Genomic DNA, 14,635 nt, shown 5'->3' with positions numbered 1-14,635 from the left:
TGATCGAGTTGAGCATTTGAATCAATATCATAAGAAGTATCATCAACATAAGTAGAATCATTTGTATTAAATCTAACTCTAGAAGTACCACCACATTTACTCTTATTTTTTTCCTTACTACTTTTTTTTATTAAAATTAAATAATTTACTAATGCCACTTGGTTCTTTTTCTTTTCCTTTACCGGTATCTTTTTTGTTAGAACTCATATTTAATTATATGTAAAGTTTAATATAAAAATAATAATAACACAAATTAATGACGAAAAATAAAAGATAAATATTATGAAACGAATGTACCAAACGTCTGCGTTAATAGCAGACGTTATAACCGATTCTTGAAGCTTGTAGTTTGTTGTAACTTGTAATTTGGAACTCCAATACTTGATAGCAAATATGAGAATTATATATATTATGATATATAATATGAAAATTTAGAATTGAAATATATGTATTATGATATAATATGAGACTTAAATGGAATAAAAAATTGAGACTTAAGATTGAGACTTGAGAGGATATAAAAAATAGATGAGAAAATATATGATTTTGTAAGAAATAATAAGAGATACATGGGTATTTGTAATATTAAAAGTGGGTTAAAGTGTATTTATGATAACTTGAGGGTTTAAATTAAAGTATTAAAAGTAGGGGTGTTGAGGAAGGGAAAAAACAGTGAATAAATCTGTTGGGGGGGCCCACTAGCCGTTGCCCAATGGATATAATTCAAAAAAAAAAAAGTTAGGGGATCCCGCGAACCGGCCGGTTCATCCGGGCCGGGTCGACCGGGACCAACGGGTGAACCGGACCGGTACCGGTCCCCTATCCCGAAGGCCCCCATCCCGCGAGAATTTGACGGGACCGGGTCCGTTCTCGAATCGGGCGCGGGTCGGGGGGCGGGCCCGGTTCATCCGGGCCAGGACCGGGCCCAAAGGGTGAACCGGCCCCTAACCGGTCCCCTATCCCGAAACCCTCCCAACCCGCGAAAATGGACGGGACCGGGTCCGGCGAGCCGGTTCTCGAACCGGTTGCAGGAAGGGGCGGACCAACCCGGTCCCCCTGCCAGTCCTAGGTGGGGACGAGATTATTAACGTGTCTACTTCGGCTAACAAAGTTATTTTTGACATTTTAGGCCTAGGTATGGTGTTGGTGGATTTTTTGGAGGTTCCGAGCTTAATTTAGCCTTTTTAGGCATTGTGTTAGTTTCTTGTGACTTTCATAGATGTCGGATCAAGGAGACCTCAGATTCGTGTTTTGACGGTTCCATTAAATTCGGAATGTCGAATATAGTCGATTTTCACATGTGATTTGTGTGTACGAAGCTCTAAACGAATCTTGAAGGTCCTTTTGTTGATTATTGTGTAATTATGTTGGTTGGTTTTCTGGTACCTGGTGTGCCTTGTGATCGTGAGAGGTTGATCGCTTTCGCGAGGGATAGGTCCAGGTGGCCTAACCTTCGCGATCATGACCTTCGCGAATGTAACACTCCGAAAATTTCTAAGCTAAGACCTGAATCATTCTATAATACCTCGCAGCTCTACTCTTAAGATTTGAATCGTTCATGTAATATCTCGAACTTTGAGAAGGTCTAAAGAGGGCTAACAAGCAAGTTCACGAACCAAAATGGACCATGGACCCTTCATGGAACTCTAAGCGATCCGTTTAGGGGTCCACGACCTGTTTATGGCAAGGTGGCCAACCGTCCAAAGGCTGCCAAGGTGGGGGTCACCTGGACGGGACCCTAGACGGCACGTGGTGGCTTGTACGGTCCGTTTAGGGGTCCATACAAGTCACCTATCAGCTTTTAAGTTTTGTGTCAACTTCAAACAATCATATCTCTCATCACATAATGAATTAGGTAGCGCATTACCTATTAAATTAAAGGTCTTTAGGTCCTGTTTCCAACGCCATTAAGTTTCCCCATTTCGAGTTTGGAGTAAAAAGTTATGCCCGTTTTAGTAAGGCACTATTAGTCAGATGAATGTTTAGCGAAAGGGATATATGAGTGTATTTAGGTAGTGTTTTTCCAGATTGTAGGCTAATATATTTAGGAAAGAGGTTGGAAGAGGAAGTTAAACGTTGGGAGTGAAATGTGTAGTTGTTTTAATCAGCGGGTAAATGTAATTTAGGGTGGGTATAGTTAATTTGAATCGGGTGTAGTTAATTTGTGTTGAGTGTAGTTAATTTGGATTGGGTATAATTAGAAATAGGTGGGTTTGTAAATTAATTTAAGTAATAAAATTGTAAACAATAGATGGTCACCACTCACCACGTATTTAAAAAAATTTGATTGAATTATTTAAATTACAATTCGCTATAAAAGTGATCAATATTGGACCTAAATGTGGATGGTAGAGATATTTGTGAGCCAATAGGTGGTTGGTTGACAAGGATATTTTAGGAGTCAATAGGTGGATGAAGGGTAGTTTTGTACTATTTTCAATAGTTCATGGTATTTTAGGCCTTATTCCGTTAATATATTAAGTAATAATTTAACTTCAAACTATCAATCTAACCTTTAAAGGCTTGTTATTCAACATAATAACATGACTCATATACAAGGTGTATGTGAATCTATTTGTGAGATTACTTACACACGACACATATATATAACTTATTTTAGACCATGAATTTTAAAAGTCTTTTTAATTTCTTAAACTCCACACGTAGTTAAACACTTTTATATAAATTATTGTAATAAGGCATAAGTACCCCTTGAACTATACCAAAAATCAACAACACACCTAAATTTAACTAAGATCCTATTATCCTCCCCCTCCCAAAAAAAATCTATTTTAAAATGAACTAAACACACCTTAAATGATGATGTGACATAAAGAGTGTAATACACACCTTAAATGTTGATGTGACATAAAAAGTGTGCGCACCACAAATTATAATTACAACTATACCTCAATCCCAAACTATTCCCAATGAAAAGAACAAACACAACCTAAAATATAATTTGATTTTTGAGAACTGTGGCCTACCACAAACTTTCGCTAGCCATGGCTGTAGACTGCAGTAATGAAATGCAAGCATTGAGTAAACATTAAAAAAAGTGCCTCAGTTTTAGGGAAATTTCACATCTTTCATTGCGGTTATAATTTTTTCAATTTTTGCACAAAATTGCATGCTATAAATAAAGACTTATTGTAATTTACGAGATAGGAGTGACTTCCATGCCGGACAAGATGAGAGACGCAAGACTAAATAGTTAGGACCTTATGAAAAGGAGGTGCGTGAATGTGTCAATAAAAAAGTGACTATTAAGACATAGTACAACTTTAATTTACTGAATATATGATCGGGTGTTGTCACTCTTCATGTGTAAGAAGGCAGGGGGCTAACCTCCTCTCTGTTTCTCCTTATTAGTAATATTATTTAGGAATCACATAGTTTCTTTGTCCTTCAGTATTTATTACTATTTGTTGCTCATTTGTTTCATATCTCAATGATTATTTCCTTCTTATTTTCTATTAAATAATCATGCTTTGAATTCTTTTTCTTTTGAGACGAGCGTCTATCTAGAGAGAATAATAGAAATACAGATCACTTTTCGGAGAGAATTTTAATAATTTTAATTATTGTTATATCACTTACATTAACACAACAAACAATAAGCTACATTATTTCAAATATTGTTACCCTCGAACTTATTTTATAAATAATTTTCTACCATTTTTCGGCCTACGTGGCACTATCAACCAGATAACTTGAAAAAATTGTCAACACGCGCTGGGTCCAGAAGATAGTGCCACATAGGCCGAAAAGGGATAGAAAATTATTTATAAAATAAGTTTGGAGTAATAGGACCTTAGTATAGTATAAATGTGTCTCTGAAATTTCGGACATAGATTGGGGGTACTTATGAATTTTCCCAAAAAAAAAGTTACTACCAATCGTAACTGAAATTCATCGAAACATCAGCTTCGCAATTCGTAATTCAAAACATTTAACTAAATTCCTAAATTAATCGCTATTTACTGATATTAAATTCTATCCAAAATCAAACAGCTCAAACAAAAATTTCTTTTTGAGGAAAAAAAAGACAGTTAATAGCAATCATAACTGAAATTCATCCATACATCAGCTCCGCAGAGCGCAATTCAGAAAGCTTAACGAAACTCCTAAACTAATCACTACTTACTGATACTAAATTCCATCCAAGATCAAACAAAAATTTCATTTAAACAAAAAAAAAATAGTTACTAGCAATTAGGGGTGTAAAAAATGAACCCAAACATAGATAACCCGCCCAATCTGTCCAGAATTTTAAGGGTTGGGCTCAAGTAAATTTGAATTGGGTTCAATCTGATGTAGAATGAAAGTGGTTGAAGTTGTTAAGTTAGCACTTTAATCCCTGAAGTTATAGTAGTATTATATTTTGTTTAATTGCACTTTAGTCATCTTTGTATGAGCTGGCATAGCTCTGTCAGAAGCAGTAGTAGGTGAGGACACTGTTGCAAGCATACTCTATGAATCAGCTAGGGTTGTGGTCCTATATATATTGTACTGATGAAAATGAAATGAGATTATCTTGTTTTGCCATATATCTCTTAGTTGTAAGTTAGCTTAGCAACTAGTTGTCTTCCTCATTTTCTATTCCCTGAATTTCCCCTTTTTCTACTGTTCCATTGATTATTGTTCATCAATATTACTGTTCCATTGAATCTGCATTATACATTGTTGCGTAACAGGGGATTTCCCGTGGAGTTCTTTCCGGTTTTATTTGCAATCCCTCGCATGGCTGACTACTTGTCACATTATATTGTTGCGAGTCCCTTGACGATCCTGATACCAAGATAATGAGACCAGCACATGAGGTAACTTAACTATGGGCAAGCGCAAATCAGTCTACTTATGAGCGTGTACTAACTAGTGTTTGAATAGAATGCACACCTCGTCTCATGATTTGCATTTGCACACATCGTCTCATTGATCATAACAGAAGTAACAGAGAGTGGTGGAGACATCTATACTCCATCTGGGAACCCTGTAGCTTGGATGAATCAGAACTATCGAATGCAACAATCACCAGGAATGAATCCTTTGGGGTGGGGGTCTGTGCCTCCTTTTCAAGCTAATATGGAAACAACCACACCTCAAGGACATGCTTCACAAGGGATGAATCAAGGACCACATGTTGCAGGTCCTCAGGGAGGGGTATCATTTGGAGCATCACCTGGAAACTGCTCAGGAAACCAATCAATGACCAGGTTCACCAAAATGGAATTTCCTAGGTTTAATGGAACTAACCTTAGAGCATGGTTGTGTAAGGTGGAACAATACTTTTCGATGGATGAAGTAGCTTATAATCAGAAGGTTAAGGTAGCATCCATTCATTTTGATGATATAGCTATAGAATTATTCATTTTGATGATATAGCTATAAAATGGCATCTGGCTTATTTGAAAAGTAGATCTCACTTACCTTACCCTGCTTGGGAGGAGTATGTTTATGCTCTAATGGACAGATTTGGGGCTGAGTATACTGATCCTATGTCTGAACTTAAACTAGTCAAGCAGGTTGGTATGGTTGATGAGTATCAAAAGGAGTTTGATAGGATTATGACCAGATTGGTTATTCTCCCTGAGTATGCTATTAGTGCTTTTATCACTGGTTTGAAACCTGAGATTGGATTTACTGTTAAGAATCATAGGCCCTGTTCCTTACCACAAGCTTACCAGTTAGCAAGAAACACTGAGGCTCAGGTAAATGCCCAGTTGAAGTTGACTAGATCATCTCTATATGTTGCAGGGGGTTCTCAGTCAAGGGCAGGGAACTATAATTCATTTTCCAAGGGAGCAGGAGGCAGAGAACTATAATTCATTTTCCAAGGGAGCAGGAAGCAAACGAGAAGGCCAACCATTTAAGGACTCATCTGTGAGTCTGAACAGGAAGACTTCAAGAAGGCTCACACCTACTGAGATGAGTGAGAAAAGGCAGAAGGGTCTGTGTTTCTTCTGTGATGAGAAGTTTGTGCCTGGTCATAAGTGCAGCTCTAACAAACAACTATATTTGTTAGAGGTGGCTGAAGATGGGGAGGAAGACCAAATGTTAGAAGTGCAGGAGGATCATGATAACTATGAAGAGGATGAGGGACATGAACAGAATTGTGAAATATCTGTACATGCTCTTAATGGAATCTATGGGTTCAATACACTTAGAATCATGGGCTATACTAAGGATGGTCCTCTAAACATATTGGTTGACCCTGGAAGCTCACATAATTTTATTGATGATAGGCTGATTAAGAAGTTGCAGGGAGATACACAATTGATCAAACCATAGTATGTGAATGTAGCTGATGGTGGCAATAGACAGACTAATGAGGTTTGTAGAAACTTCATTTGGATGATGCAAGGGCTCACATTCCAGGATGACTTTTTGTTGCTGTCACTAGGTTCTTGCGATATGATTTTGGGGGTTCAGTGGTTGCTTCCTCTAGGAGACATCAAACTCAACTTCCAGAAGTTAACGTTGGGGTTCTGGTATCAAGGCAAGGAAGTGGTAATACAAGGTACTAGAGAGAAAACTAGAATTGTGGAGGCCAAGAAGTTGGACAAGCTAGCCCAAAATGGCTGTCAACTTTTCATGATCAGGGTATTGCCAACTGATCAGGAACAACGAGAGGAACCACAGGCCGATGCTAGTGCTAATCCTATCTTGGAATTAACTAAGGAGTTTCAGATACTCTTTCAGGATCCCAAGGGCTTGCCACCTCATAGAGGAGTGTTTGACCACAAGATTCCCTTGCAGCAAGGTAGCAATCCAGTCAATGCTAGGTGTTATAGGTACTCATCAGGACAGAAAGATGTCCTTGATCAGATGGTGCAAGAAATGTTGGATCAAGGCATTGTGCGGCCAAGCTCTAGTCCTTATGCTTCACCAGTGGTATTGGTAGGGAAGAAAGATGGGTCTTGGAGGTTGTGTGTAGATTATAGGGCACTCAACAAGATGACTATCAAAGATAAATTTCCCATCCCCATTATCGAAGAGTTGTTAGATGAACTTGGTGGTTCACGGATCTACTCTAAACTAGATCTTAGCTCTGGCTATCATCAGATTAGGATGACAAGGGAAGATGTACAGAAGACTGCTTTCAGGACACATGCTGGACACTATGAGTATTTAGTGATGCCCTTTGGTCTCACTAATGCACCTTCTAGTTTTCAAGGGTTAATGAACCATGTGTTCAAAGATTACCTAAGGAAGTTTATTTTGGTATTTTTTGATGACATTTTGGTTTACAGCAGGAGCTTGGAAGAACATTTGCAGCATTTGAGAATCACTTTCAACTTGCTGGTACAACATAAGTTGTTTATGAGGAAGGCTAAATGCTCATTTGGGGCAACAAGGGTGGAGTACTTTGGTCATTTCATCTCTGCTGAGGGTGTAGCTACTGATCCAAAAAAGATAGAAGCTGTTAAAAATTGGCCAATACCTAAAACACTAAAGGAGTTGAGGGGTTTTCTTGGATTAACTGGTTACTATAGGAGGTTCATCAAAGGTTATGGGGTCATTAGCAAGCCGTTGACTGATCTTTTGAAGAAGGAGGGGTATCATTGGAGTGACAAGGCTACTGCAGCTGTTGAGAAGTTGAAATTAGCACTGGTAAGTGCTCCTGTGCTAGCTTTGCCTAATAGTACATTGATGTTTGTAGTTGAAACAAATGCATGTGACTACGGTATAGGGGCAGTATTGATGCAGGATGGACATCCATTGGCTTATTTGAGCAAGGGGCTCTCTGCAAGGCATCAAGGTTTATCTGTGTATGACAAAAAGCTATTAGTTTTAGTCATGGCCGTGACTAAGTGGTCACAATATCTGCTGGGAAGACATTTTTTAATCAGAACAGATCAAAAAGCATTGAAGTTTTTACTGGAGCAAAAACTTCATACTGGGACTCAGATGAAATGGATAGCAAAATTGATGCAGTTTGATTTTGAAATAGAGTATAAGAAGGGAAGGGAAAATAAGGCTGCCGATTCTCTATCAAGACAAGTGAATACTGAATTGCTAATGATTTCAGTAGCACCTGCAGATCACACTTTGCTTCATAGGATCATGGAACTTTGGAACAAAGACCAAGAGCTTAGATCTCTTATTCAGAAGCTGGAGGAGCAAGGTGAAACAGTAAAGGGATACACTTACACCAACCAACAACTAAGGAAGTATGGTAAGCTGGTTATTGGAGCAGATGCACAGCTAAGGAAGGACATCATGCAACTGTGGCATGATAACACTAATGGGGGGCACTCAGGAATGGAGAATACCTACAGAAGGCTGGCTACTCTTTTCTATTGGAAGAATCTCAGAGAAGATGTAAATGAATATGTTAGGAAGTGCTCAGTTTGTCAAAGAAGTAAGTATGATGCCTCAGCAACTCCGGGCCTCTTACAACCTTTGGCTATTCCCAAGACCTCATGGTCTTGCATAAGCATGGACTTCATTGATGGCCTTCCAAAGTCTAAGGGGAAAACCACCATCCTTGTGGTGGTAGACAGATTGACCAAGTATGGCCATTTTATGGCACTCAGCCATCCTTACACGGCTGTTTCTGTGGCTCAAACATTCATGGACCAGGTGTTCAAACTCCATGGCATGCCAGAAAATATTGTGAGTGATAGGGATCCCATATTTTTGAGTAGGTTTTGGCAAGAACTGTTTTCATTACAAGGAGTAACATTGAGCACATCTTCAGCTTACCATCCACAAACAGATGGTCAAACTGAAGTCCTTAACAGGACATTGGAGACTTATTTAAGGTGCTATTGCTCAGATAGTCAGCATGACTGGGCTTTATACTTGCCACTAGCAGAATGGTGGTATAATTCCACCTACCAGTCAGCTATACAAACCACCCCTTATGAAGCACTATATGGTCAAGCTCCACCTATCCATTTGCCATATCTACCAGGGGAAGCTATTGAAGAAGAAGAAGTGGATAAGAGTCTGATCACCAGAGAATTTACCATTTTATGGCACTCAACCATCCTTACACGGCTGTTTCTATGGCTCAAACATTCATGGACCAGGTGTTCAAACTCCATGGCATGCTAGAAAATATTGTGAGTGATAGGGATCCCATATTTTTGAGTAGGTTTTGGCAAGAACTGTTTTCATTACATGGAGTAACATTGAGCACATCTTCAGCTTACCATCCACAAACAGATGGTCAAACTGAAGTCCTTAACAGGATATTGGAGACTTATTTAAGGTGATATTGCTCAGATAGTCAGCATGACTGGGCTTTATACTTGCCACTAGCAGAATGGTGGTATAATTCCACCTACTAGTCAGCTATACAAACCACCCCTTATGAAGCACTATATAGGTCAAGCTCCACCTATCCATTTGCCATATCTACCAGGGGAAGCTATTGAAGAAGAAGTGGATAAGAGTCTGATCACCAGAGAATTTAAGGCTCAATTTCCATCTACACAGAGCTCAACAAAGGATGCAGTCTTTAGCTAACAAACATAAAAGTGATAGGCAATTGAAGGTAGGGGATTGGGTGTATTTGAAGATTCAGCCCTATAGACAAGTGACAGTGTCTCAACAAGCATTCAATAAACTGTCAGCAAAGTTTTATGGACCCTATCAGATCTTAGAAAAGATTGGAACAGTAGCATACAAGCTATCTCTACCAGCTCATGTCGCCATCCATCCCACTATACATGTGTCTCAGTTGAAGTTATGCCATCAACTACCAGACACTACCCATCATCCACCAATCATTGACATAGCAAGCCCCTTTTGTGTGGAGCCCCAGAGCATTGAAGGAAGAAGAATGATTAAGAAAGGAAATAAGGCAGTGGTTCAGGTTCTGATTCAGTGGAAGGAGATGTCCAAAGAGCAAGCTACATGGGAAGATTTTACGGCTATGAAGATCAGGTTCCCAGAGTTCTTCCTTGAGGACAAGGAAGTTCGTAAGGATGGAGGAATGATGCAGAATGAAAGTGGCTGAAGTTGTTAAGTTAGCACTTTAATCCCTGAAGTAGTAGTATTATATTTTGTTTAATTGCACTTTAGTCATCTTTGTATGAGCTGGCATAGCTCTGTCAGAAGCAGTAGTAGGTGAGGACACTGTTGCAAGCATACTCTATGAATCAGCTAGGGTTGTGGTCCTATATATATTGTACTGATGAAAATGAAATGGGATTATCTTGTTTTGCCATATATCTCTTAGTTGTAAGTTAGCTTAGCAACTAGTTGTCTTCCTCATTTTCTATTCCCTGAATTTCCCCTTTTTCTACTGTTCCATTGATTATTGTTCATCAATATTACTGTTCCATTGAATCTGCATTACAATCTCAACCCATTAAAGCCTAACCCATTTTAAGAGAATCCTCAATTGAGCTCAATTCAATCTCCAATTTCAACCCGTTTTAAAACGTTTTACTAAAATATGTTCCTATATTAAAGGTATAAATTATTATCTATTTAACATCTTTTAGGATTTATCTATCCATTTGTTACTTTTTAAAAAATTCTTGAACTGAAATTCGAATTGTGATTATAAAAATTAAATATCACTATGTTAAAATTATTGAGATTAATAGGCTCAAATTGGGCAGGTCAAGACCCAACCCATTTTTTAGCCCATTTGAACCCAACCAATTTGAGCTCAAAGTAAACTTGGGCGGGTCAAGACCTAACCCAATTTCTATTTCAACTCATTTTGTTATGAGCAACTTTCACATATAGCAAACATAAAAATCAAATTTGTATGTTATAGTTATAGTTTGTATAATTGCGCTCCATAGCAAACTTTATGTTTGCTATGGAGTATCAAATTGTATAATTCGCTGGCAGACCATTTGTATAAATTGTTGTCAGCCTCTCATTTGTATAAATCGTTGGCAGCCTCTTAATGCAATTTTATGTGTTTATATATCTGCATAAAATTTGAATTTGTATACAATTGAATCGAATAAAACGTTTGTATATCAAATCTCTGTCTCTCGCTTTATACAAACATAAATTATACATTGTATTTTGTATAATCTGTGTTTGTATAAACTGAGAAAAGAGAGAAAGGCAAAAGAGAATTGGGCAGGGGAATATTTGTATTGTATAATTATAAGTATATAGGACGTAGATATATGTATTCGCATGTATATATACAATTTTCTCTCGCTTTATACAAACAGAAATACAATTTATACATTTTTGTTTGTATAAAGCGAGAGAGGCGAGGGAGAGACTAGAGAGCAAGAGAGGGAGAGTGGCAAGCAAGAATTTCAGGTAGAGAGGCGATTGACAACAGTTTGCTACGGGGCACAATTAAATCAAACTGTAGTTATAACATTTAATTTGAATTAATAGTTTGTCATTATATACAATTTTCCCTTTTTAATATCTCAAATTTCAATCCAACCTGCCTATTTGACACCCCTACTAGCAATCATAACAAAAAAATTCATCGAAACATCAGCTCCGCAAATCGCAATTCAGAAAGTTTAACCAAATTCCTAAATCGATCACTATTTATTGATAACACCAAATCCTATCAAAAATCAAACAGATCAAAATTTAAAAAAATTAATTATTTTTTTAAAAAAAACAGTAAGACGAAGAAATAAACCATAATAGAAGAAGAATAAAGGAAGATCAAGAGCTTTACCAGTGAGTACAATAGCTTTGACATCATTTCTCATAGCTGCCTCATTCCATTTCTCCTTTAACCCAGCGAAAACTACAACCAAATCAAAACTCAAAATCAAAATTCCGCTTCAACAAAACAAATCAAAATTCCTTTTCGATGAATTTTAAGCTTACTTTGAATAGCAAGGGCATTCACCGGCGGATTGACGAATGTAATTACCGCAACGCCGTCGTTCCCAACCTCCATCGTCACTTTTGCTTTCGCCATTTTCAACGAATATTATTAATCTTATCTCAAATTTTTGGGAATTGAATGAAGAAAATTGAATTTATATAGGAATTCAATTGAATGAATCTACTGTACATTTTAATAGGTTGTGGTGTAGTGGTGAAAGTGTTTTACCCTTAACCAGAGGTCTCGAGTTTGAGCCTTCGGTATGGAGAAAATCATGTTGGGAGCGCCACCCTCAAATGGGCCCTGCAGTGCGCGATCCGAATTCATGGGCTTCGGACACCGGGTGGGAAACCAAAAAAAAATATTGGTATGTTATTGCATATATTAACTCTTATTAGCACATAAGTTCAGAATTATATGAAATATGGACTCGTCCTTTACCTAACTCCCAACATAAATATACAATTCTGTTCATAGGGATGACAACGGGTCAGATTTGACTTTGTGCTATGAGAAATTTTGTCAAGTTTTTAAGCTACAAGTGTTAGGTTTTTGTAATAATAATAAATAATAATATCAACTAACTAAAGCAAATTATGCGGGGTGAATTTATGTAGGATGGATTCATGCGGACTAAAAGTTTTGTGGGTTTAGGCAGATTTGCTTTACAACAGTTTCTCTCTATTAGCCATCTCTATTTGTTCACGACAAAAAGTAGGATTTAAATTTTGTGGTCTACACCTAACTTATACATCAAATATTATGTCTTTATTGTTAAAACTAAGGGGAGTTTGTGTATTGACAGTGTGAAAAATATAAGGAAAATGACTCAAATATGTCATCGAACTTTGAGAAAAGATTCACCCATGCCATTATTTTTTAACTTCAATTATGCAAAACTATTTTTTACACGTGATCAATTATGATTTGGTCACATCATTAATTAGATCATTTTTTTAAAGGCCAAAATTCTAAAAGTCATCTGTGTAATTAAAAAAACCACCCAAAATAAAATACGCATACATTGTTGGAATACATGGTATCAGAGTCAAAGATGTTCTTGTTCTTGGATCAGACTAAGACATGATCATCACCTTATGAGCTAACCCAATGTTGTCCCCTAGGTTATATAGTCCTCCCTCCCACTATTCAAGCTTGTGCGCCAGAGGATGTTACAGACTCAAATTGGTTGAGGGAATGGATTACTGTCTATTTATATAGAGAATTCTTACCTCATAAGCTAGCTTAGTTGTGAGCCCAATGTCCTTTTCTTAAACACTAACAACATGATTAGGTGTATGTATGACCATGGGGTTGACGCTGGAGGAGGCAACAACAATAATTATAATTATGCCTCAATCCCAAACTATTCGAGATGAAAACAGTAAACACAACATAATATATCCTAGGTAATCACAAACTAATATAATCTGACTTTAGAGAACTGTACCTACCACAAACTTTTTGCTAGCAAAGGCTGTAGACTGAATTAATGAAATGCAACCTTTGAGTAAACATTACAAAGGTGCCTCAACTTTAGGAAATTTCACATCTTTCATTGTTGTCATAACCTTTTACTTCTTACACAAATTTGAGCGCTACAAATTATGACTCAAGGGTAGTTGACTCAAGGGGAATGACCTCCGAGGCAGACAAGATAAGAGAGATGAGATTGAGATGGTTCAAATTATGTAAAGATGAGGTGTGTGGATATGTCAGTAATTAAGAAGGTGTTTAAGGTGGTTGTAATAAAAGTTAGGAGGGGCAGGTGTAGGCCGAAGAAGAATTGGGGGAAGGTGATTAGATAGAACATACAACAACTTTAGCTTAGTGAGGACATGATCCTCGATAGTAAGATATGGAGGTCGAAGATTAGGATAGAAGATTAGTAGGTAACCGTGTGTTGTCGCACTTTATGTGGGCGTGGCAGGGGCTAACCTTTCTGTTTCACCTTATTACTAATATTATTTAGGAATCATATAGTTTCTTTGTTCTTCATTGTTTATTACTATTTGTTGCTCCATTGGCTTTGTATTTTGTTTTTGCTGTCTTATTTTCTTATAATCGTGTTTTTGAGCCGAAGGTCTATCAGAAACAATCTCTCTAACCCCACAAAGGAGTAAGGTTTGTGAATATCCTACCCTTCTCATACCCTACTTGTGTGATTGCACCGAGTATGTTGTTATTGTTGTTGTTGGTAGTTTACAATGACCTATTAGTAGCTCTAGTTCCTTTATCTCCCATCTTCAACCAATATCCTACACAATAACATTGCTCAGAAAAGCATATACTGCCATTTCTCATCACTTCATTACTAGAACTGACTTTCCTGAAAGAGCTGCTTCTAAGTCCAGAAATTCAAGCCTACTCTATCATCAACCAATAAAGCAGACTTAGGAGAAAAATTCGACAAACATTTCTCAGGGATCAAAATCGGACAAATTGGCAGCATTAATTCGTATTCAAGCTAAATCAACAGCGCGAAAGAGTAACCAAGCATCCTTTCTAAAGGATGGCCAAGCTAAGTCATGAACTGCAGAAAGCATCATGTTGGACTCATATGAATTATGTCACCTACCAAACAACCTTATAGATATCTTCTCTGACTCAAAGAAAACCATGTCATGTATCGATCTATCGTACAACAATATGGTTATTCAATATAGTCACATCAACACGACTGGATCTTCCCAAATTTCAGGTCAACTATTTGAACATGTTGAAGATAACCAACATCATCGGTTGCTACATGTCTATTGATACTTTAACATGTTGCACACTTCAAAGGGAAAGCTTTAAACAACAGCTGCATTTGCTAAACTCCTAAGGCAATGAATTTAAAGACAAATA

At 37.5% G+C, this 14,635-nt stretch overlaps 1 long non-coding RNA gene across 1 annotated transcript; it reads right to left on the bottom strand.

The window, feature by feature from the left end:
- Positions 1 to 11,313: 11,313 nt before the first annotated feature.
- LOC107061465 (uncharacterized) lies at positions 11,314 to 13,790 on the bottom strand. Its single transcript, XR_001473995.1, has 3 exons — positions 11,785 to 13,790; positions 11,630 to 11,701; positions 11,314 to 11,512 (listed from the first exon to the last, which is right to left on the bottom strand). It is a non-coding gene; the product is annotated as an uncharacterized lncRNA (long non-coding RNA).
- Positions 13,791 to 14,635: the final 845 nt, after the last annotated feature.

Source organism: Solanum tuberosum, unplaced genomic scaffold, assembly GCF_000226075.1.
Source record: "Solanum tuberosum cultivar DM 1-3 516 R44 unplaced genomic scaffold, SolTub_3.0 scf00140, whole genome shotgun sequence".
NCBI classification, from domain to species: Eukaryota; Viridiplantae; Streptophyta; class Magnoliopsida; order Solanales; family Solanaceae; genus Solanum; species Solanum tuberosum.
This window is presented reverse-complemented; position numbering and strand designations above follow the sequence as displayed.